This window comes from Lissotriton helveticus, chromosome 10, assembly GCF_964261635.1.
Source record: "Lissotriton helveticus chromosome 10, aLisHel1.1, whole genome shotgun sequence".
Lineage (NCBI taxonomy): Eukaryota > Metazoa > Chordata > Amphibia > Caudata > Salamandridae > Lissotriton > Lissotriton helveticus.
The window spans coordinates 378139249-378161079 of NC_136071.1; the positions used below are offsets into that span (position 1 = coordinate 378139249).

The 21831-nt window shown below is 43.9% G+C and overlaps 1 protein-coding gene across 2 annotated transcripts in view; it reads left to right on the plus strand.

The window, feature by feature from the left end:
• Positions 1-21831, plus strand: part of LOC144785237 (uncharacterized) — a 196357-nt gene that overhangs the window by 61967 nt on the left and 112559 nt on the right. The window lies entirely within an intron of this gene.

Consider the following 21831-nt stretch of genomic DNA (forward strand, 5'->3'; position numbering starts at 1 on the left):
TGTTATCTGCTGAATTAATTTTTCTTTCGATCGCAAGTATTCTGAAGTATTTGCAACTTCCTCATTCCTGTCAGTTCTCATCTGATTTCTAGGGGCTTCCCTTTCCATTGGAAAACTTCTGTTTTCAATATAAGCACTAGAATTAGTTCCTGTCTCAAACTGTTCTGGAGTTCCAAACGATTCACAATTATTTGGGTACAATTTTGGAGAATCATTTATTGGGGGTGCACTAGGAGTGGTTCCAGCAGAAACCGTTGGGGTGGACCAAGAACGAGGCTGCCTCAAAGGAGCATTTTTATTATTTGTCGTAAAAATGTCTTCTAAGACTGGATCCTCTGATTCATTATCTATAACAACATTATTTTTCTTTTCAGCTCTCTTTTCACCTGGAGACCCTAAAACCATTTCTCTAATTAAATAGAGACCATCACACATATCTCCCTGTCTCCACGTACGCATTCTGTCTTTATGCACTTCTCGTTTGTAACTCGGTGTTTTTGGAGGTCTTTTAATCCCATTTGCTTCTTTCTGAAGTTGAAACATCTCATCTTCCCATTCAACCAAAGCCTCAAATTGTGTCGGTCTAGGCCGTGGTACTAGAGCTGACATTTTCTCTCTCAGGTTTCTTAAAACCTTAACATTAAATTAACCATCATCCGGCCAAACCAATACGCCGTCGTCCTTTGTGTAATGCTTCCAAACATCAAACCACAGAACAGTATGGTAACCATATTCACCTTCCATATACGCTGCAGGTGTCTTGTACTTATGAAGTAATTTACCACCTCGCGTTTGAATTTTCTTATCGGGTGAAATAAATATTTTAAATTTTTGAAGTATCGAAGTCTTTTTCTCAACATGTTTAAAGTAATAAGTCATTTTTAAATCAAATCCGCTTAATCAGAAATTATCGTAAATGTTTTCCTGGTTGTTCCGTAACACCAGCCAATCCGTGCGCGAAACACACCAACAAGCAAATCAGGCTCGAGCTACGTCACCACCTTGCTCGACCAATAAAAATAGACCTTCCCACCAAAGCCAATCAGCGTTTAGCTAGACAAAGTCACGTGAGCCAATCAGAGTACAGCTTGTGACGTATCGTACCCAATCCCTGCGCGGACCGTGTGACGAACACAGCCGCTGCGGTTTCTCGCGTCTCACTCTCAGCGCTCACCCCTCCTTCACAAAAACTTTTCACAGCGCCATTTTAAAGACGCTTTTCTCAATGAAATTCGATTAATCAACAACAAAAAGAACAAACAATTTGTCTGTTTCTCTAAATAAGGTGATAGTTTTTACAAACACACAAGAAATTCTTTGCGCGGAATAGACGACGCTATTCTCACAGAATATACATTTGCCGATAAAGTATACTTTTACTCTACCCTTCAAACACGTAATAACGAACGCGCTTCCCTCTGAATGCACATAAAGTAGCAATTCAAAGTTTGACTCGAACGGAATTACAAAACCATTTACGCACTTTCAAACGGAAAGTATCCCTAACCACACACACATGAAATCCTGGCGGGACTCTAACCCTCCACTGATAACACCAATCGTTAGCAAAATAAGCGACGTTACCTTACCCTTCACTCAAGCTCGAATTAATTCTATTACTTTTCCCACAGAGAGTTTTAGAACGGGCACATTGTCCCTATACTCAATGCTTCGATTTCATAGACAATCCTCACTATGCATACATTCTATCTGACACACCTATATCCCTAACACATGCTGCGCGACGACAACACTTGTGATACACGACAATATCACAACTCTGAAACAGATCAAATGCACTGTATGACTTGTGACTTTACACTCTGGTCACACTACTCTGTATCGGTACAACTAGGATTTTTCACGCCGGAAAAAACCTTTCGACTACACATAACGCAAATGAACAAACTCAACATATGTTAATCATCGATCCTATGCAACTACCATATAACATATCGGTTACCATAGCAACCATCAAATCTGCTACCAGAAAAATGGATCCAGCGGGCTTTTGGAAATATGTCATAAGCAACGCTACCCAACTCTACTATATACACCATCAATCAATAAACTCTCATAAGGCCCATAAATCTAACATGACATATTATAACCAACTGGATCATGTGACCTAATTAACCTATTCACAAATTATATACATTTATATACAACCATGGTAAATGAATTCATCGTACTTCACAAACCTACAAGCTAATTAAGCCACTGTGGCGATAAGATCTAGCTATGAATAACCTATACCTATGAAAATAACAAGACCAGCTTGTTTTCCAAAGTAAGATTTTTATTAGCTACTCATTTGGAAAATGTATTAGAAATTTTATTAAAGCATTTTTTATTTGAATCATTGCAAATAGTTATGACAATTTTATTATGAATCAAAATTATTATTGCAAATGAGAATTATCAGTTTGGCATTTTTCAAAACCTAAGTCCCTAACTAATGCTAGCTATAAGGAAAATTAAAGAGTAAAGTCTTTGAGGGCTCTTACGTGTTCCAAGAGAAGTCCAACAGCATAGTTGTGCACAGTGGTGGGGGGCGGGCCTTCTGCGTGGTCGCCTGCATGGTGGCCACCCTGCTTGGGCGAGGCCCCCACTCCCAGTCTGGAGGCCAAGAATCTTGGCATGTGGCTTGACAAAGACCTTGCCTTTGGCCCGCAGGTTGGCCGGGTGACAGGGGTGTGTTTCGGTGTCCTGAGAACTCTGAGGAAGGTGTTAGATCTGCTTCCCATTTCGGCTCGTAGGACGCTGGTACACGCACTGGTCACCTCGCGCTTAGACTACGGTAACCTGCTCTATCTGGGGGCTTCAGGCAAGGTCATGGGTCGCCTCCAGGTGCTCCAAAATGCCGCAGCACGGCTCGTGCTTAGACTCCCGAGAAGGTCACCTTCTAAACCCGCTCTCCAAGCTCTCCATTGGCTCCCGATGGAGAAGAGAGTTGAGTTTAAGGCCCTCTCAACGTGCCATCGCATTCTGAGCGGCAAAGCCCCTGTGCCGCTCCAGAGTTTGGTGTCCCACTATGAGCCTACCCCCAGTTTACGGTCCTCACAGACGGGACTGCTGGTGGTGCCCAGAGTTAGGAAGGCACGGATGGGGGGGAGATCTTTCAGATACCTGGCTCCCAAATGTTGGAATGTCTTGCCCCCGGACCTGCGTCTTGAGCCATCAGAGGCCCTGTTTAGAAAAAAATTAAAAACTCACCTTTTTAGCAGGTAACTCCTGGGGGAGGGGGGGATGGCAACTGCTCACTTACCATAGCGCGGGGACACGCCCTCGGGCGTCACCAGGCGCTTTATAAATGTCCAAATAAATAAATAAATAACGCCCTCATCAAAAGGTCTGCAAGGAGAAGCATAACTCTTCCACGGGGCAAGAGTTTTTATACCTTTCTACGCTAAGCTAATCTAAGAAAAAGTAATTTTCTCTGCTGAAATTAAAGCCTCATTGGTCCAAAAGTGACAGGCGACGTGTCACCACATTTCAGAATCAAAGTTCCGTCATCATTTCTTAGAGACCTTTGTCTCTAGTTTTCGAACAACGCAGTTTCCTCCAGTTCGCAACAATTGCAACAAATGAAGTTTTTAGCTTCCTCGGATGTGCTAATGTCACAAGCCTTTCGCCGGTTCCTGGTCTTGGCCTTGTTCGGCTAAGAGAATGTCATCTCAGCACGACAAACTTTTCAGACCGAGAAAACTGTTGCCATCATGGACTCACTCTGGCTCCCAGCAGATTTTAGCAAGCACGGAAAATTTCACTAGGCCCAAAGCCTTTTTCCATTGACTATTGTATAAACAAACACAAGCAAATAATTAATGCGAGTAATATAATTTGTTCTGTTGCCACCCTCCATTGCTAATAATTAACCCATTAGTCTAAATTACCTAGCAGAAGCAACAAATAAAGCAGCATTTTATATCTACCATTCTTCTTATTATCCAGCAAGGTTCTTTATGCACCTATAGAGAATAGAGTGACATCACATAGACAGGGACGCAAAATAAGCACATGCCATTTATTCTAAACAGCTGCAGTTAATTTTTGACATGACAAATAGACACGATTAATTTATTATTTTTTACAAACAAGGAAATGCAACATAATGCACGTTTATGAGCACACATGTTAATATCCCGCGTTTTTCATGTGTAGATGCAACTTAAACTAGGTTGAATTAATACATACACAGCACAACTGTTAATCATATTATTTTATTTATGGAAGTGTGACTTCACGAGTTGAAATGAAAAACATTTCAGAATCTCGCTCCATCACTGGAAAATCTATAACCTTGCTCGCTGACCTTTAACCTCCAAGAACATAATCATGTATGCAACACCCTGGCTTGTAAAGGGGATTAACAACTGGGAGACAGGCCATCTCTGAACAAGTACAGGCTCTGAAAACTGTACCTTCCTGGACTGGAGAGACCCAGGAGATGAGCAATGGTACATCGAGCCTTACACCTCTAGGAGTGCAGATCTCTGTGAATTGATATGGGGATGCACTATTCCGTCACTGGAGACTTGTAGAGTCGGGGGATGAAGTCTCAGAGTGCTGAGCTTGAATCTCAGACGTTTCAGAAGACTGGCAATGGGATTCTGGGTCAGGCACTGGTAGGGCTTTAATGGGGTTTCTCACTTTTAGGGCACGCTGGGCTCAGGGGACTGGCACAGTGACACTGCCTCTCACTTCCACGGATTTGGGAGCTCAGGTGTTTGGCACAGTGATGCAGAGAATGGCAGCTCTAGTGCAAAGTGGGTTCAGTAACTAAACATGCTTGGAGCAGAGAGGAGGTTTACCACCAATATGTCAGCATCACCATGAATATGGCAGGATTGCCCCAAAGGTGGAAACGTTTGTATCATTTTCTCACCATGCACAAACGTGTATTTTGGTCCGTTCTACAAAATTCTCCATCTCCCGTCCTTCCCATGATTACACCACACTTTCTTTTCCCTCTAACTCTCTCCCTCTCTCTTAGTCAATCTTTCTCTCTTCCTATCTGTAGCTGTCTTTCTTGCGGTTTGTCTCCATTAATAAGGATTCGGCAGAGCGTCGCCAGGGAGAAGAGTCCTGGAACTTCTTTTTGGGTTACAGTACCATTTTGGCTGCTGCTTTTTTGACCTCATCGAGTTGGAATTTTCCATGTTTTAGTGGGTCATAGTAAAGGGAGTGTGTGTTGTTGAAGAAGATTGTTGTTCTCACTATTACTGGTCATTGCATTAGCACGTAGTGCAGTGAGGTGAGATGCGGCAGAGAACACAGAAATGGCTTGATGTGCTGGCCGTTGAACTAATACCAGTAATAAGAGTTGCATCTCTACTAGGTTTTGTACCGTGGTGCGGATGGTGATTGACTAGGATGGGTGAGCAAGTTTATTGAGTTGAGAAGTAGGCGGTGCATTGAGTACAGGAATAGCTGTGTCAAGGGCATGTAGATATAGAATGGCTGACCTGCATATGTAAAATGTTGAATATTATGCAAACCATACCCAGGAACTTCCCAGTCTCCTTTGAATGCAGCAGCAGAATGACTGGAGCAATCTGGAGAAGACTAGCAAAGTATTCTTCTGACAAACGGCACTGGCACTGGAATGCCATTATTACCCATGAAATGGTATCTCATTACACAGCCCAAGCGGATTGACATTTCCCACACTGAATAAGCACATTTTTGTATCCTAGCCAAGTTATGTGTGATAGAATAGTTGCACAAATAGACATATAGAGTGCACAGATTTAATGCAACTGGGCAATTTTAACAAGAGCTGTCTGCCTTTTTACAGGGTCCTTGGTCCTTCCAGAAACCTAACTAGCTTGAATTCGAACAAGTAGTTACACTTTTTGACACTTGTTGTTGGCAGGAAGTGCATATCCAGCCTTCCATGTTTGGATGCAAGGGTGTCCGTTTCTAGGGCCCAAAGTTTGCTTTGCTCATAAAATTATTTTATGGTGCATACTTGGGGCACAACTGCTCACTGCGTCAAATATCTCATCTAGTCAAAGCACCACCCATTTCGTGCAGTTCCACAGATAGTTTACAATTAGTTCCCCAACAAGAAGCAATTACGTTTCCCTCCTAATCAAGAAGTGGATGTACAATAAAGATAATAAACGTGTTCAAGCTAAGGGCAAAAGTAGAAAAAACACCGCATTTGCATATGCAAAAACAGGAATACACAACAAGCAACTCTAGGCAGTCAATATAAATGTGTATGTATCCAGATCGGGGAACCATCCAAGAGTTATATTTCGAAATGCTCTGTCTGGACAGAAAAAACGGTAAGAGAAATAAAAGCAGTGCAAAGGAACAGAAGGGCCTGGCCTCGAGAGAACGTTAACAATTCCCAGGACAGGCTGGAGTTCACCACCCACGAACATCCTGCTTGTTAATAACCCCGAGTCAGAGCTGAGGGCCCCCACTGTTGTTCAGTGCACCGTTGCTTTTAGCAAGGTTTTCACTCTCCAAATAGCGCCTGGGAGCTGCAGAGCAGGTACATTTGATGTTTTCGAACATTTTTGGTAAGTGAATGTTTTTTATTTAATGTAAGGATTTACAATATTGATGAATATTACCGACAAGGTACTTTCACCTAACTTCACGTCGTGTGGTGCTGATTGTTGTTATTAACGAATATCGCCGCACTGATATCTGCGCAAATCCGACTTCAAAAGGAACTTGTATTAAAACGTAATTGGAGTTTACCTGTTCTTCAAGGTTATTAATTATCAATTTCAACGACGTCAACTGTACCTTTTGGTTACATTTTTCAACTCTATTCTATTTTTGACTCTATTCGCACCTCGAGCACCTCAGCAACACTCGACCGCATCCTTTGAGTAGTGGTGCAATTCTTGTTTTAAGAAACAAAGAAAATACAAAAACTGATCGAGGGAAGAACGCATAGAGCTGGAAGAAGAAACAGGTTTTCTGATCTACACCGGAGAATCGGAGCTAAAGGAGGAATTCTAACAGATATTTTGGCTATTTGCTGCCATCTACTTGTCGTTATTTTATTGGCATCACAAAGTCATCGTCACACGATCTTCATTTTACCTACATGACGACAGTGTAGGCATTTTTATTGTAAAGTTAAAGCTATTGCATGGTGCAGGCATAGCGTGGACAGCTGTGTGGAGGCGGTAAGATTAATCTTGAAAAGCCTGTTCATGTGTGGTTAGTGTTTTATCGTTTTACATGGCGCGTCGTACAGTTTCTTTTATGCTTTGATCGCCTTTGACCATTTCCCTCATCACAGCAGTTGACACCACACTGGTAATTTCTGCTTTAAGGGGCACGCACGAAAAACGGCACAATCAGGGGGGGGAGAAGCTTACCTGCAGTCAAAGGCACGTCTCCTCTCCTGGCTGCTTCTGGTGGTCTCCTACTGCTCCGCGCTGGCACCCGTCGCACAATGGCAGACAGTGCGATGCCAGCGCGTTTTCAGTAGACGAGAGAAGCCGGAAGCTCCAGGAGAGGAACGTCATCGCGTCATAACGTCATCCTGTTCTCCCGCCCCATCCACACATTATGCCCAATCTGGGCGAAGGGCTAGAGCTAGACGAGCTACTCCCGGGGTCTCCGCGAGCTACCGGTAGCTCGCGATCGACCGGTTGGAGACCCCGGTTTTAGATAAAGAGCACATGGCAATTTAGCACGGTTTAGCTGTGGTAAATTGCTCAGAGCCTCAACACCAGCAAACAAGAAGTCAGCAAAAAAGTAAAATACAGTAGGTCAGAAGGCAAAATGTTAGGGGGAACCATAGCAAGGATGCCATGCCAAACTCATTTGCTGGGTGTATGAGTGCCTGAGAATGGTAGAATACATGGAAAACTCTGTGTTCCATTTTGGGAGACCCAGGGCTGACTGGAAGAGGTAAAGAAATCCCCCAGACAGATTTGTGGATTGCTGTGAGTTGGGTGGGACACACTGGAGAAAAGAAGAGCTAGGCTCTTCAGTGTACTTCAAGGGGTGCTCTTTAGTTCACAGAGAGGTCACTGGGAAGGGGCCTGGTCTACCTAAAGAAGGTGATTGGGCTGATAAGAGAATCATAACGAGTAGGGTTGAGGCCCAGGGTTAACCTTTTAATACACATATCGCTGTGGCGAACATCCAAGTGTGAATCTCTAGTCACTCCCATAGCTTGTGTTGTGAGGCTATACAATTTGGAGTTGCTCTTGCTGTGACAGACTGCTTTCAGGAGGAAGGAGAGGGCAAAGAAGCAAGCACTTTTCCTCTGTTTTCTCTTAAAAGTCTCTAATGTTACTCACCATCACCGCCTTGCTCCTGATCATCCAGCCCCTCCAAACACAGATCTTTCATCTGATTTAAGGACATGGTGCCAAGATCCACCCCCTCTGATCTTGTATTTGGCGTGTGTAGGTTCTAATGTGTACAAGTTGGAGGTATTACACAAAGAATTTATATTGGAACTGGCTTTTGTAGAATCTCACATTACTTTCTGCCCTTAGGCACAATGTAGAAACAATTAACTCAGTTGCAGTTTTACCCCAGCACTCTCAAAAGCACACTGTTGTCCAGTCTTTTTAAAGTTCCTCACCCAAAAACTGATGCGAGGTTGCTCATCAGTCCAGATCCTAGCTGTTTTCTGCAGGCTTTGCTGCTCCCACTTGAGGGGTTGAGCATGAGCCAATCATCCTGGTTGAGCCTTCCTCGTAATCATGTCTGTGGCTGCTCAGTTGGTTGAAGACTCATAAGGAGGGCACTGGATTTCTGTGGTCCCATGAGGTCTGTATTCATTGTACACTCATCTGACTATGCAGGTCTGAGAAGGTGGCAGCCATTTGTCAGCTGGGGCCTTGGCAGCAGGTGAGGCCACCAAACAGACTCATCAGATGGGTGGGATGTCTTCAGCTCAGTACTCAGGTTATGCTGTGGCCGGGTACTTCTTGGTACAGTTGTGCCGTCATACCTTGGCACACTCTATCAGGTCATGCCACTTTAATTTACTTGCAAAAACAACAGGTGATGGACAGAATGCAGAACAATGTCATACATTCACCCCAGTACAGAGATCTGGGCCCAAATCCATAGTTTTTTTGCTCACCATGCCATCCCAGTTTGAACCCAGCCATATGCAAATCAGTCTTGACCCTGTGCCCCATGGGAACAGTCCAGCACGAACTGCCAAGCCAGGTCCTCCCTGGACTGGAAACAAGCATCCAAGGACCGGTTTCGGGCTTTCAGCCCTCATCAGCCTGGATAGCTTGATTCCAGTGGCATGGAGAGCACGGGACTCACGTCTGAGCATACCCGTCCCACTCGGGGTGACAATTGCAAAAACAACAGGTGATGGACAGAATGCAGAACAATGTCATACATTCACCCCAATACAGAGATCTGGGCCCAAATCCATCGTTTTTTTGCTCACCATGCCATCCCAGTTTGAACCCAGCCATATGCAAATCAGTCTTGACCCTGTGCCCCATGGGAACAGTCCAGCCCGAACTGCCAAGCCAGGTCCTCCCTGGACTGGAAACAAGCATCCAAGGACCGGTTTTGGGCTTTCAGCCCTCATCAGCCTGGATAGCTTGATTCCAGTGGCATGGAGAGCACGGGACTCACGTCTGAGCATACCTGTCCCACTCGGGGAGACAATTGCAAAAACAACAGGTGATGGACAGAATGCAGAACAATGTCATACATTCACCCCAGTACAGAGGTCTGGACCCAAATCCATTGTTTTTTTGCTCACCATGCCATCCCAGTTTGAACCCAGCCATATGCAAATCAGTCTTGACCCTGTGCCCCATGGGAACAGTCCAGCCCGAACTGCCAAGCCAGGTCCTCCCTGGACTGGAAACAAGCATCCAAGGACCGGTTTCGGGCTTTCAGCCCTCATCAGCCTGGATAGCTTGATTCCAGTGGCATGGAGAGCACGGGACTCACGTCTGAGCATACCCGTCCCACTCGGGGTGACAATTGCAAAAACAACATGTGATGGACAGAATGCAGAACAATGTCATACATTCACCCCAGTACAGAGATCTGGGCCCAAATCCATCGTTTGTTTGCTCACCATGCCATCCCAGTTTGAACCCAGCCATATGCAAATCAGTCTTGACCCTGTGCCCCATGGGAACAGTCCAGCCCGAACTGCCAAGCCAGGTCCTCCCTGGACTGGAAACAAGCATCCAAGGACCGGTTTCGGGCTTTCAGCCCTCATCAGCCTGGATAGCTTGATTCCAGTGGCATGGAGAGCACGGGACTCATGTCTGAGCATATCCAGGCTGAATGAACTGTGTTTTTTGCAACTTTAATTTACTTGGCACAATTGCTCAATAATTATAAACGTTTATGTTCATCCGAAACAGAAATCAAAAGCAGCGAAAGATCTGTTACAGGGGTTACAGAGAGTAATGGATGAAGAATCAACAGACCTCATAGTCCTGGCTGGTGATTTTAATATTCTCCTTTTAGGGTCTACCAAGGAAGATTTAACGCAGGACCTCTCAAGAGCATGGGGAATTCCAACTCAACGTCAAACACAGGCTACTAAACCGCCAAGAGTAGCAATGTCCTTACTTAGGGGCCTAGAACCCCTAAATATGAGAGCCCTGAATGGACGGTTTAAAGATGACATCCCACCAGCGGCCACATACCACTCTTCTGCCACATCATCATATCTAGACTTCACCTTTACGACCCTGACCCTGTTTAACAAAGTAGCTACCTTCAAGATCGATAACAGCGATTTTAGTGACCACTTTCCACAAGAGTTGCATCTTTTAACAGGAGCCTGCCAAACCCCAGAAACCAGTAACTCCATCGTGCTGGAGGAAACGACCAACCTAAGAAGAATAAGGTCCAATTCCAACAATATAGACACAATAGCAGCAGACGCCCAAACTCAACCAAGGGCAAGTCAACTCAACCCATCCAATAGAAAGCTGGGATATGTTTGTCAAATCTTTAGGAGACAAATATTCACAGAGCAACGGCCAGAAACAAGGGAAAGTGGTAGCCGCTTCAACTTATGCACAAAATAGTCCTGTCTCTAAAAAAACTAAAACAAACTATAAATCAAACTTTTAAGCAACTACTCAAATCCCCAAACAGTCGGAGATTGCAATGTACATACCGAAAACTAAGGACCTCATTAAAATGAAGGAGATGGGAGAAGAAAAGAGCAAAAGACAACGAACTTTGGGCGAAACTTAAGTAAGTAAGTAATCTTTATTGTTTAAGTTATTTAAAACCATAACAATGTCATAGTACAAATATGATATCCCTATAAAATGATTAAAAAGCATTTTAAAAGACAAGAACAAACATGTTAATTATATAGTCCAAAAGGCCGGAAGCGGTATCCTTCTCATTATGCCAGTTTGAAGTATGTTCATAATTCCGCGACGTCATTTTGTTATCGATTTATGGTTTTTGCACGTAGTGACATATAAAACTTTTTTAACGTTTCTTATGAAATTGCCATACAATTCTAAACATTATTGTTTTGGAAGTGCCACATAGTTTTTCTCATAAAACAATAGGAATTGCAATATTTTACAGGTCAGCTGAGGGTCTGCAGTGCCAAGTCCTCTAATGATTGCAGATCTACAAGTTCGAATTCCTCTGTCATTAAAAGCCTTTTTTAGTAGTACAATGCGTTTCGTTTTTAGGCTGGGGCAGACACATATTAGATGGATAATGTCTCGCCAGGCTTCACCACATAAGTCACAGTATTTGATGCCGGTATACTTCCACGTTGGTTGTTCAGCCAGGCTTGGTAATACCCCACATCTAGTTGCCATTAGCTTGCGTTTCAAGTGGAGCGAGTATGTTGCGCCGAGGTATTCCGCCGGTTGGATTGAAGTATAGGATTGTAGAACCATCCAGCCGTGGGATCTTTTTGCTAAGGTACCTTTATCTTCCAATAATGATTGTAATTTTGCCGCCTTGTTTGTTAGGCTACGGAAAATTTGGAATGAAGGGTTCTTCGCCCATAGATCCCTCTTCTCTGTGTCATTTAACACAGTTTTCAAGAATTTGCTGTAGCTTGAGTTTGGATCCTCCTGGGCTTGCCACAAAGCGTCATTTAGTATATTAGATCGATTCTGCCACAATTTATACCAGGTTTGGATCACAGCATATTTTCTCCCAATTTCCTGCTTGATAAGGCCGAATTCCAGTCGGACCTGTGCCGGAGCTGCTGACTGTGGTAGACTGAAGACTTTTTTGTAGGCCTTTATTTGTAAAGAGTCTAAGATTTTCCCATCTTTACCATTTAACACTATGCTTGCATAGGTTATTGCAGGTAGTAGCTTCGCTGCCATCACCGAAATTAGTGGCATGAATGAAGGACCATATAACTTCTTAGCGATAGCACAAAAAGCATATATAATTCCATTTCCTTTTTTTTCAAGATATTGTTTCTGAAATTGAAAATTCAGACTTTTGTCGATGTATACCCCCAAGTACTTATAGGTATTTACTATTCCGAGGCGCATCTCTCCCATTTTGAATTGATACTGATAGCGTGTGCAGTTTGTGAATGACATAGTTTTTGTTTTGGTATTGTTAATCTCCAGTGCGTTGGTATTAGCAAACATCAGGAGTTCGTTAAGTGCTCTTTGTAGGCCTACTCAGGTCAGGCTAAACAAAACGATGTCATCTGCGTACGAGAGATGCGTTATGGGCAATGTTCCCAAGCGCGGCGGGCGTTTATTTGCTTGATCCAGTTGAGGTGAGAGGTGGCCATAAAAAGGTTGAATAAATGGGGGGCTAATACACAGCCTTGTTTTAATCCAATCTCAGTTTGTATCTTGTTGGATAGTTTAGTAACATTCGCCATTTTTACACGGACCCATGTGTGTGTGTACAGTTGTATAATGGGACATAATATTGTTTCCGGGAGACCCAGGTTATGTAATTTGGTCCATAATAGCCCGCGATTCACTCGATGAAATGCGGATTTGAAGTCTATAAAACACACTTGTAGTGGTCTTCGCTGGCGTTTGCATTTATCAGCTATTGTGGCAAGGGCTCAAATATTTGTTGTAGTGCCACATCCTTTGCGGAATCCGGTTTGGTTTAATGGAATCAGTCCATTTGTATTTGACCATCCTACCAGGTCCTCCAGGATTAATGAGGCAAAATATTTCGCTTCCACGTCCATAAGTGCAATTAACCGATAATTTTCCGGATCTACCCTGTCACCCCCCTTAAAGATCAGATTAATGATTGACCCCTTCCAGGTTGTGGGAAGGGCATTTGTTAAACTGATTTCATTGTAGAGACCTAATAGTGATTTTGCCCAGTAGTCGGGATCTGCCCTGAATATTGCCTGAGGGATGTCATTTGGGCCTGGGGCCCCATCATTGCGACCCTTTTTTATTATTCTGGCAATATCTTCTAGTGTGTGGCATTGACATTCCTGGGCTATGATTTTACTGGGATCTAGAGATCCAGGATGATTCTTCCCTATGAGGACTGGGATTGGAGTCTCGCTGTTAACATTAATTGCACTTTTCGTGGATGATATGTGATCTTTAAATATTTTGTTTAGATGGACTGCCCATGCATTCTCTGATACAGAGGCGTTATTTATCACTTTTTTTGATCTTATTGTGCCATTTACAAGTTCCCAAAAGAGCCTGTTGTTTGATTGTTTGGCACTAAAAAGTAATTTCATCCAGAGGGTGACCTGTTGTGCTTTATGATCCTTCCAGATTTGTATTTTATACAGCCTCTTGGCGATCTTTATATCCCGCCATGTATGCTTTGGGATTTTCTGTGTATTATTTTTCCTCACCATCTTTCTCAGCTCTTTTCTTAGCAAGTAGGCCTTCCTAGACATGATTATATCGGGCTTAAACCTGCTAGTCTGTGCATAATTAATTTTTGGCGCCTGAAGCAATAGTATTTTCGCGAAAATGGACCAGCTCTCTACTGAGTTTTTTGCCAGATGTATTCTTAGCTTCAAATATTTCTTTTGCTAATGTTGATAGTTCAGGTAGGGTTTCTGCTGACCATCTTATTCTTTTCAGGTTTGTTGTGGTCAACTAACCCATCTCAATGGGGGCCAAACGATGTTTTTGATGGCCTGTTTCCAGTTCAAATACCTGATATGCATGATCACTTCGAGTAGAATATTTGATCTTATATTTCGTCACTCGCGCTTGTAAAGGAAGCGTTATAATTGTATAATGTAGAATTGAAGCCTAAATGTTCTAGTGTCAGGACCAGCTTTTGCCCATTTAAGTCCTGCCTCTTTATTAATGAGGATGATTGTGGAGGAACAGACCATTGCTCGTTGTCCGCTATCAGCTGGTCATCATCATCTGGTGTATGGATTAAATATGAATTGAAGTCGCCGGTTATTATTATCTCCCACTCTGGAGTTTCAAATCTTATAGAAGTGACAAACAACATCAGGTTTTCGGACTGTACCTCTTTTTTACTCGCGTTTGGATGAATGTAGAGATTTATTAATATTACTGTTGTTTGAATTGTATGCCCCTGGACCACTTTAATTACTTGTTGGTCGGATGTCATACTCGGTAGTTGTTCTGTATTTATATTTAGGGCAGTTGATATATAAGTTGCTAAGCCACCCTTCAGCCTACCATATTTGTGTGTTCTGGTTGCCTTTACTTGATGGAGTGTATAGTTAGCTACATCCTTACACTCCATCATCCATGTTTCTTGAAGGGCGATGATGTCATAATACTCCCAATATGGTGGGGCATTATCTTCCTCTAGTTCCTTTTTAGCACCAGCATTATTGCAAGATAGAAATGTTACGGTACTAATAATGGTGCTTTTGCCCTTTGTGGCAAGTCATTCCTTATTCCGAACATTTAAGGCTGTGGCCATCCAATTCCATTTGTTACCATCTTGTTGTGTAGTAGGACTTTCCGTGACATCTTTAGCGGGGTTTATTTTTCCTCTTGAGTTTAGTAGTACTGAATAAACTGGGACGTTCCGTCGTTCTTTTTTTGGAATCTTTGGTTCAGTTAGTAGAGGTGAGGGATATCGTCTCTTTGTTGGTCTTGTCATTGTGATACCCCAACTTTCAAACTCTTGTCTGGCATTCATTATTAGCGCTACTATTTCCTCGTTTTTCCAGGTCGATAGTGTTTTTTCCATGCCACTGTTTTCTTCTTTCTCAATGAATTCAATTGACAGCAGATCTGAAGTGGTCAAATGCTTTAAAGTAGGAATTTCAGCTATTAGTTTTAATAAGTTCCCTCTATTGAGGAGATCTTGTTGCCCCTGAGAGATATAGTGGGGGGTCAATATGATCTGTTTATTCCAAATATTTTCTTGATTGTTTCCCGAATGTTTGACTATTGGTGCTGCGCATTGAAGTACCTCTCTTTGACTGGTTCCATGTCTATCACCTGGCCGCTTGTTGGTTTTAATTATACATTTTTCCTTAGGTACGTCTTCTAACAGAGGTATTGTGTGCTCCCTCTCAGTGATGCCCTTTATTTGCACTGGCTTGTTCCTATCATCAAATGATTGCTTCACTGGAGTAAGTTCTAATACTTCTCTTTGATTACTTCCATGTCTGTCACCTATTTGTGTATTGATTTTAATTATCAATTTTTCCTTCAACACCTCTTCTTTTGGGAAGTTTCTTCGCTCCAGCTCTGTAATGCCCTTTCTTTCAACAGCGTTACGCCTACAATCCAATGATTGCTTCTCTTGAGTCTGTTCTGCCGTCTCTCTTTGTTTCTTTCCTGGGAAATCCCCTGTTGATTTATTGATTCCGGTTGTGTAGTTTTCCTTCTTTTCCTCCTCATGTGGGGGATATCTTTGCTCCATCTCTGGGTTGCCCTTTGTTTGCACCGGATTATTCCTGCTAGTGGTTAGTCGCTTCACGAGGGTTCATTTTGATGCACGTAGGTGTTGACTTTGATTTATCTGCATCATATTAAGTGATTCATCCGTTTGTATATTATGACTTAATGATGTCAACTGGGAGTGATCTCCTTGTTGATGCTCTTCCTCTACTGTAGACCTTTGGTCTGTTTGTATACATGGCATTTCAGGACCTATATTGATTTTTTTGGTTTCGAAAATATGGAACCATTTCCTACTGGTATTCATGTCTTGTATTGTGATAGGGTTGTTCTTTCTGGATTTCCTTGCTCTTTTTCCTCTATCTCTTGGTTTGCCGGCATAACTCTATCTTGCCTTGCCCATCTTGTAAGAGCTGCTCAGCATTTGTATGGGATACGTTTTTCAATCAATCAATCAATCAGAACATTTATAAAGCGCACTACATACCCGCGAGGGTCTCAAGGCACTGGGGGCTAGGCTGCAGCTAGTGGTCGAAGAGTCAGGTCTTGAGTAGTCTCCTGATGGTCTGTGTGTCTTCTGTCTGTCGTAGGAAGAGGGGGAGGGGAGTTCCATGTCTTGGCGGCGCGGTGGAAGAAGGACCTGCCCCCGGAGGTGGTTCTGTGGACGCGTTGGATGGCGGCCAGTGAGAGGTCGGTGGAGCGGAGTTTCCTGTTGGGTGCGTAGAATGATAATCGGTTGTTGAGGTATTCTGGGCCGGAGTTGTGGAGTGCCTTGTGTGCGTGGGTCAGGAGTTTGAAGGTGATTCTTCTGTCGACGGGGAGCGAGTGTAGGTCTCTCCCGTGCGGTGTGATGTGTACTCGGCGGGGGACTTCGAGGATCAGGCGTGCAGAGGCGTTCTGGATTCTTTGAAGTCTGCTGATGATCTTGGACGGGGCTCCGTCGTAGAGGGCGTTGCCATAGTCGAGTCTGCTGCTGATAAGGGCGTGGGTGACGTTTTTTTGCGTGTCTGTAGGGACCCATCTGTAGATTTTGCGGAGCATGCAGAGGGTGTGGAAGCAGGTTGAGGAGATTGCATTGATTTGGTTGGCCATGGTGAGTTTAGGGTCGAGGATGACTCCCAGGTTGCGTACGTGGTTGGTTGGTGTAGGGGCGGCGCCCAGTGACGTGGGCAACCAGGAGTTGTCCCAGGCTGAGGGGTTGGGTCTGAGGATGAGGATCTCCGTCTTGTCCGTGTTCAGTTTGAGCCGGCTTTCTTCCATCCAGTCGGCGACAGACTCCATACCACGGTGGAGGTTGGCTTTGGCGGTGAGGGGGTCCTTGGTGAGGGAGAGGATCAGCTGGGTGTCGTCGGCGTAGGAGATAATGTTGAGATCGTGATGTCTGGCGATGCGTGTGAGTGGTGCCATGTAGATGTTGAAGAGCATCGGGCTGAGGGATGATCCTTGTGGGACACCGCAGATGGTCTTGGTGACTCCTGAGTGGAACGGTGGGAGGCGGACTCTTTGGGTTCTGTCGGAGAGGAAGGAGGTGAGCCAGTCCAGGGCCTTGTCGCAATGTGTAAAACTTGGACTATCTTTAATTATAAATGTATGAATTGAATCAATTTAAACACTTGATGAAAAATACATCGATACCCAAGAATTAATTTAAAAGGGTATAAAGTCTGCCTTAAATAAAGAGCAGCTTCAATTAAATCGAGACCGAGTCACTTTATTCCTAATACTAGTACATTGTCCTGCTCGTTCCCGTAAGGACAAAACCTCACTTTTCTCTAAGCACACTAAATCTTTGGTGCTTACTGATACTAGCCAGTTGTTACTGCCACTGGCTACTGGCTGCTAATTCTACACTCTCGTGCAGTCACACAGACAATTTAGCTCCAAATGCCTCTAAAAGAATTATTGGCTCCTGCCACAACCTGAGTCTCTATTGTATCAGCTGCTTTGAAAGTGATGTTCGTAGCTCCTACAATTTAGCTCCCAATGCTTCTAAAAGAATTATTTGCTCCTGCCACTTACTAAACAAGAGTCTCTTTTGTGGCAGCTGCTTTAAAAGTGATGTTCGCAGCTCCTGCTAGCTTAAAATTAATATTTGGCGGCTTCTGCTGCTATTACTCTGTATTTCCCGGATTTTTGCCGCTTTAGGTTCCTGTTTGCGGCAACTGCCGCTTTGCTTGCTGCTCATGGCCAGCTGGATGACTGGCAAGACACTTCCCGCAGCCCCCGCGAATGCAGGCTGCGGCCTCTGCTACCGTGCCTGCTTACCCCCATGCCAACTCACCCGCCTTGAAGTTGAAGGTGGCGGTTGTGTCGCAGCCCAGCGTCGGCGTCAGTGCAGGGCGTCCACCGGCGTCCGCAGGCAGTGCCTGACTGGCAGGACATGGCAGCTTTTCACCGGCGGCTTTACTGTAATTTGCAGCTCGCGGTTGTCACTGTTGCCGTATCTCACCGCGGCCACCGCTCTCTCTCCATGCTCTCTAGCTGCTCACCGCCGCTGCTGCCGCTGCCGCCGTTCTCCTGCTGCTGCCCTCTTCTGGGTTGGTCGCAAAACCCGGCAGGACCTCTCCTATCGGCCAACACGGGGTGGGAGAAATGGGTCACTCAGGACCTGATCACAGAAGCACGCGAAGTTTCCTCGGACCAGTTTGACTAGGAAGTGTCTTTCCCAGAAACACACCGATGAGAGGCTCGGAGAAAAGGATGGGCGAAACTTAAGTTCAATGCTAATTGGAAAAATAGTGCTAAATTCTGCCAAACGGTCAAAGGATTACAGCATCCTAATCACCAAGGCATTACTTTCAATATCACCAAAGTCACCTGGATAGACTACTTATCTAAACATTTGAACGACCATGTACCAGAAACAGCCGTCCCCCAGGGCCTCCCGAGCCATGCTGCAAAAAAAAACATGCCACTAGGAAGGGAAGAAACCAAAAGCATCAATATGACGTGGGCACTGAACCATCTAATCGGTCACAGCATGAGGTAGCTTCTCCATCAAGCCATGACTGCCCAATACTTCCAGATGATATGCCAAAAACAACCCTGAACGAAGATATAAGCAAACAAATCTCTAGAGGCAAACAAGCAGGTGCACCGGCACTGAATGGCATACCACTCTTGCTATACAAACAGGACACTGACTTCTGGAGCTACTCACTAGTCCTAGTAATAGGGCACGCCATAAGAACAACGGAAGTCCCAAAGTCATGGCGAGGCTCTATTATCAGTCCCATATTCAAGCAAGGGGCGAGATCTGATCCAAATAACTATCGCCTGATAGCCTTGATTGACACTGAGGCCAAATACTATGCAGGTATTTTACTCAAAGATCTGGTTGCCTGGTCCACAAAGAACAGTATAAAACCAATAACCCAAATGGGTTTTCGTCAAGGGAAAGGAACTATAACTAACATTATTGCCTTAACCATGCTCATGGATGCAGTGAAGCAAGGCAAACACCCCTTGTATCTTTGCTTCTTGACTATTCAGCGGCCTTTGACCACATATATCGATCCAAACTTTGGTCAAAGCTGAAAGAATGGGGGATTCCATCAACCCTCCTCGCCCAACTTATACAGCTGCACACCGACACATGGGTCAGAATCAAACTAGGCGCTGGAAGGCATCTTTAAAAAATAATGATCACCGGAAAGGGCTAAAAGCAAGGATGTGTCCTGGCCCCTATGCTCTTTAGCCTCTTCCTGGTGGACTTGCCGGCAGAACTGGATGCTTGCTCCTTACACTCCCCGAAACTAGGCGCCATGGTATTGACAAACGTACTTTATGCCGACGACCAAGTGCTAATCAGCAGAACACCGATAGGACTTCAGCACCTCTTAGACGCCATAATTTCTCACATCGGAACGCATTAAAAATTAATTAAAAAAAATCTAAAGTTATCAGTGTAAACACCATAAGGAGTAAAAATCCCAGCTGGTACATAGAAGGCAAATGCATGGACCAAGTAACTACCTACAAATATTTGTGCATACTTTTAGATAAAAACAATTCTTTTAAACCACAGCTTGAAGCCTTACGAAGGAAGGGAGTAACGACCTGCTTGGCATTACATCCCCTGAAGAAACTGCAGACAGATTTAACTCTAGACCCCCTTTTAAAAGTCCTGTGACCAAAACAACAGCCAGTCATCACCTACGGGAGCAAATTCATGACAGGAAGAGATGCTGTTACTCTTGACAGTATAATCGCAACCTCCTATCGGGCGATATTCCAGCTCCCTAAATACGTTTCACCGGCTTAAATATGGCTGGAATTTGGAATCCAAACACAGGAAATAGAAAGGCAGGGAGCTTTCTTAAAGAGTTGGCACGAATTTAGAGCTGGCGAAACAGGGTCCTTGAATAATAAACTTTGGCTAGAGCTGTCCTGCGCAGGAAAATTGCCAGCTAATGTCTACCTTCAGAACTCCTTGCAGGCCCTCGGTCTGGCAGATGCTTGGAATACTTCAATGAGCCATTTGATCTTCAAAAAAATAGTAGCAAAATCGACTAAGATCATATCGGCTATCGAGGACAAGAAATCGGTATCCAAGACAGCTCATGGCTGGATCGTGCTTAACAACTATGAAGACTTAAAACCTCAGCCCTATCTCGTGGCTGGAACCAAGCTGGTGACCAAAGAAAATCTGTTAAGGCTACGACTGGGTGTCGGCCTCATCAACCCTTTTTTGCCACCATGGGAAAGAAGAGAGGCTGATCTCTCTTGCCGTCTGTACGCGAATGACACTGAGACTTTGATTCATTTTATATGCATATGCAAGAAGTTAGATGACATACGGAGAAGTCTGCTAAAACCACTAATTAAGCTGCATGGAGTAAGGTCCTGTAGGCAGGCAGCGATGCTGTGTTTTATTCCCTCCCTAGTGCAGCTAAACTGTCGCCTAACAAGATTCTTTGATCTGATAGCACTGATACTGAAAAACTCTAGCCCTTCTCAGTAGAGATACACTAAAGACTACCGTAGATACTGAACTGGACCACTCTGTCGGTTTAAGAATATGCAGCTTATTAATAACTTGAAACAGGTCTGCAAACCTGAGTCAGCAGTGCTATTATAATTGGACTCATTTTACGTCTCTATATTCCAAAACACATTTTTTTTTTATCCGGTATCTATTTTTTAACTGTTGTATCTAATGCTATTCTTTTTGATATCAGCCTGTAATGTTTTGAATGCAACGGTTTTAATTCATCATGCATAATAAATTACTTACTTATATACTTACTCACTAGAAACTAGAGGAAATGATTCAGAATCCTCAGAGCACAAGAGTATTCCCATAACCAACAACTACTTCCTTTATTGTGGGTAACCCGATACTCTGCAACCCAAAGAGATTTAACACCTCGTAAGTCGTATTAAAAGCAATATAGATTCAATTACAATACAACGACTTTTCATTATTAAGTGCTCTTTAAAAGAAGCAGCTCTTAGCCTGATGTGGTGCGCGATTATTTCCAAAAGTTGGTAATAGGGGATAGCGATGTTTTTGGCACGCCCACTTTGCATGTCATTAGCGATAATCATAGCTGACATGCAGAGTGGGCCCCTAAATGCCCGGTATCGCCTATTAGCTGTCGCTAACTGGTGTTAGCGACAGCTAGGTAATAGGGCGATAAAATTATCGCCGCTTTAGCGGGAAAAATTCCTGCTAAAGCGGCGATAATGCCCTTGGTAATATGCCCCTTTGTTTTTTATCAATGGGAGTTGTTGTTTTTGTTAGAGAAAGTACTCTGACAGTCATGAGACTAAGGACTCTATTTCAGAAACTCGAGTGAGAGCTGTCTTGTAGAAATTGCAGTTTAACAAATGGACTCCCTCGCATTCCTTTGTGTTGTAAGTGCAGTGAATGTCTTCATGCTTCGCCTCCGTCGGATTTGTAGCACAGATGTTTCTGCAGACATCCATGTGAAAATCATATCTCAGCAGTTTGGAAATAAACATTTCTTATACTATAAATCTGCCGTCTGGCGTCTAATGGCAGAGAGGACGGTGAAGCAGGGTGGCACATGTATGATGTGATCAC